The 4,124-nt window shown below is 37.2% G+C and overlaps 1 protein-coding gene across 1 annotated transcript in view; it reads left to right on the plus strand.

Annotated features, from left to right (window-relative positions):
* Positions 1–1,363: 1,363 nt before the first annotated feature.
* The window catches only part of LOC112140076 (USP6 N-terminal-like protein), a 25,937-nt gene continuing 23,176 nt past the window's right edge, over positions 1,364–4,124 (plus strand). Inside the window, exon 1 of the mRNA XM_024262991.2 lies at positions 1,364–1,997. The gene's annotated coding sequence lies outside the window, so the exon portion shown is untranslated. The remainder of the gene's footprint in view (positions 1,998–4,124) is intronic.

Genomic DNA, 4,124 nt, shown 5'->3' on the forward strand with positions numbered 1-4,124 from the left:
AAAGTTGCATTACCTGTGATAATGCTAGTGTGCTTTTTGCTGAAAGTAGTCTCTGAAGATGCTGAAGCTTTTTGCTGAAAATGGTGATGCAATTTACTTTAATTTGCTAATTAATAGCTGAAGCAAAAGCTATTTGCAAAATTCTAAATTTGCTAAAATACTGGAAAATTTGTTAAATAATTATGAAAGAGAACTGAAGTTGACCTCAATTTCTAAAAAAAAATGTTGTAAAATTGCTTCAAAATCCCTAATACATGCCAATTTCACAAAAATATTTAGGATGTTTCTTAAATATAATCTAGACTCTAAATTAGCCCCAATAAAAATCTTAGTAGATCACAAAAAAGCTAGCTCGTTGCTTAAATACTAGCTAAACTCCAAAATAGCAAAATATTCTCAGTAAACTAAATTAGTCAAACGTTAGTCTATTGCTAAAATAGAAGCTAATCTTAAAGTTAGCCTGGAAAAACCTCAGTATATAGAAATTAGTCAAAAATGTTAGTATGTTGCTAAAATATTAGCTAGACCCCAAATTAGCATAAAAAACTTCAGTAGATCCCGAATTAGCCATAAAAGCTAGTTTGTTGCTTAAATACAAGCTAAACTCAAAAAATAGCCGAAAATTCCCCAGTAAACTAAATTAGTCAAAAACGTTAGCTTAGCCTGTTGCTAAAATAGAAGCTGAACTCTAAATTAGCCTAAATGACAAATTAGCCAAAAATGCTTGAATGGTACTAAAATATTAGCTGAACTCCAAATTATTTAAAAATTACTATAAAAGATTAAAACATAGACCATGAATATATTTAAAGGCTTGTTGATAATCTACTTAAATGCTGAATTTGAAGGCTTTCTCATTCATCTCCTATGTGGCATATTTTGCTCAATATTTAAAAAACATACACAAAGTAATGTCCTACGAGCTGAACGTTTTGATACTGAAGATTGCTGAAATCACTAGAAGTGTGATTTTATGTGCCCAAAAACGTATGGAAAGCAGCAGGAGAATCACTTTAGCGTGACTGCTTACTACGTTTTTGCACTATAAAGAAAAATATTACATTTTAGGGGGGGTGGAATCCACAATGTTAAAAAAAAAAAAACATTTCAGAAAACAAAAATCTCTAGAAATCAAAATAAAATGTAAAAAAGAGACAAAAGAAGAAACCAGAATAGGTATTATAGGCCATCACTGATTGGATGATTATGTTTGAGTCGTGAAGAAGAGGAAAGCAGAAGGATGTTCTGATAAACAGTTGATGGAACAATCACTGAGCTTTATCAGCAGCTGTGGACAGAAGATTATAGAAGTGTCTTCTGACTGAAGATAACCAAATCACTTCCTGTTATAAAGGTAAACAAACTTCATCCATCCTATAATAACTTCCTTTTATTGGTTTGATGTTTTGTTTAATTTTTAAACATTTCACTTTGAATTCTGGATATTACTTCAGTTTTCTAAAATGTTTCTTTTTTATTTGATTTAATGTATTTGTTTTGTTTCTTGGACTCATGTTTTGGTTTCCTGGAAAATGTCATTTATCTGTCAAATGTAATGTTATTTTTTATTATTTATTTATTCATGTATTTATTCATTTTGATTTTTTAGTATGTTTTTGCGTTGAGAGATGTCCTGATTTGATTTGCTCCTCGCCCTTTTTGACCCTGCTGACTTGCCATAGCCCTTTGTTCGCCGCCTCGCGTCAGCGCCGTGTCTGTCCAGCAGGTGGCGGCAGAGCGCAGGGATCGCCGCCGTCCTCCTGTCGTTTCGGGACCGCTGCTCTCCCGATGGAGCTTCTACACCTTTAAGAACCGGGACCTCCTCGGCTGACGGGTGCCAGCCGTGCGCCTGCTCAGTGTGCCGCGGTCCAGATCCCGGTTCTGAGGGTTCGTGTGCCCGCGCTGATGGTGTCGCTCAGTGGGAGTTCTGGTTTACGCTTTCGCTGGAGAATGCGGCGCCGAGCCGCGGCTGCGCAGAAAAGCACAGGAAAAACAAGGTAACGATGCGCCGCGCGCGCTCTCTGCGTCTCTTTGTTGTTTTACTGGAGTTTTACGGTCTCGCGTGATCTTGGAAAACCGTCTCAGTCCTTCAAGGCCCTCTGAAGCTGCGCGTTTGTTGATGATGTTAGTGTCCTGCATCTCCAGTGCATCCTTGGAACCACAGATGGAACTCCATCACTGAGGGATGCAGGGATGGAGGCAGAAGGATGAAGGGATGGAAGGATGGAGGCAGAAGGATGAAGGGATGGAGAGGCAGAAGGATGAAGGGATGCAGGGATTGAGGCAGAAGGATGAAGGGATGCAGGGCTGGAGAGGCAGAAGGATGAAGGGATGGAAGGATGGAGGCAGAAGGATGAAGGGATGGAGAGGCAGAAGGATGAAAGGATGGAAGGATGGAGGCAGAAGGATGAAGGGATGAGGCAGAACCATCTCTTCCATGTTTTCCCCTTAGATGTCTTCTGATTGCTCACTGAGATGGAGTCAACACGTCCATCCTCATGTTGATGTTATTGAATCCGCTGCTGAGTGACCTGTCTCTACCACACATTACTGGGATTTAAAGTAATCCTATACTCGCCCAGATCTGCTGTTTGATTTGTGATGGCTGAGTTCCTCTCTGATCTCCTAACATAGATGTTATCTCCTGAAGTAAAAACCTACATGTATCATCTATATCAGAGGTCTGCAACCTTTAACACTTAAAGAGCCATTTGGGTCGATTTCTCACCGACCACAACCCGGTAAGAGCCACACATCCTTCAGAAAAATACGACTTTGTATTTATGTTATTTAATATGCATAAACTATTAAACTTTAAGATATTTTTTACCAAATAGGAAACAGTTTATAACTTTTATTAGAGGTTAAGAAGACGTTTTTTCAAATTTAAAGACTTGTAATTTTTGTATTTTTCTTTAACCAGAGAGCCACAATGAAGGGGTAGAAGAGGCAGACGTGGCTCTGGAGTGGCAGATTCCAGACCCCTGATGTATGTGCACCTCTGCCATCAGTTTATAAATTTAACTAATCTAAATAAAGAAATGCTGATTAAATAATCCTTACTTTAAAAAAATGCTATTTTATTTTTCTTTTATTTATTTATTTTTCTTCTTTATCTCCTCTTTTTCCTCAGCAGTCTTACTCTGCTGGGTTTTGTTATTTTAGTTTGGATCTTGGTAGTCTTAGTTTTCAGGCTTTGTTTATTTGTTTTCTTTAGGTAGTTTTGGTTAGACAGACATTATCAGGAGCTGCTGACTCTGACGGTCGACATGTCTGGATCAGCAGTCTCCATGATTAATGGAGTTCCTCTCTGACCTCCTAACGAAGATGTTATCTCCTGAATGTCTGATGTTCTGCGGGTTTCTCAGCTGTTCTCTGTGACACTGACTTTCACAGATCAATTCTGTTTGAGGATGTGTATTTTTTTTTTTTTAGCCAAGCTCCACTTTTTCCTATTCTTAAAATCATGAGTCACAGTCATGAGGTACCAGTCCTTCTTAGATCTCACGCACATTTTTTTGTAAAAGCTGTAATCGTTTTTTTAGTTTATTGTTTGTCTATGCCAGAGGTCTGCAACCTGCAGCTCCAGATCGACATGTGTCTCTTTTATCTCTCCATGGTGGCTCCTTGAGCAAGCCTAAAATAAATCATGGAGACTGCTGACTAGGGATGTCCTGATCAGGTTTTTTTGGCCCCGATCCGATTCCGTGTCATCTGATTTTGTGTATCTGCCGATACCGAGTCCCGATCCGATACTTTTATAAAACATTTAAAACATGGATAAATTGAATAAACAGATTTGTGTTGTCACTCATTAACCTTCTTTTATCATTAAAAACTTAATTAAACACTTCTGTGAAGTAGCTTTAATAAACAAGTAAAAATGGAGCAAATATAAACTAGGAAAAAAATACAATTTTCTTGTTATATAAGTGATAATTAGTCATGTGATAAAGTTTAGTGACTTTAGCTTTAATATCTTTAGAGCTATTGAACATTTTTTACCAAATGTGATTCCTGTCCTCATTTAAAATTCTTAAAAATAAATTATGACTTTGTTTTAGCATAAAATTTGATGAGTGTTCATGAATAGCTGATATCATTATTAATTAGTTTTAATTTAT

Source organism: Oryzias melastigma, linkage group LG3 (assembly GCF_002922805.2).
Source record: "Oryzias melastigma strain HK-1 linkage group LG3, ASM292280v2, whole genome shotgun sequence".
NCBI classification, from domain to species: Eukaryota; Metazoa; Chordata; class Actinopteri; order Beloniformes; family Adrianichthyidae; genus Oryzias; species Oryzias melastigma.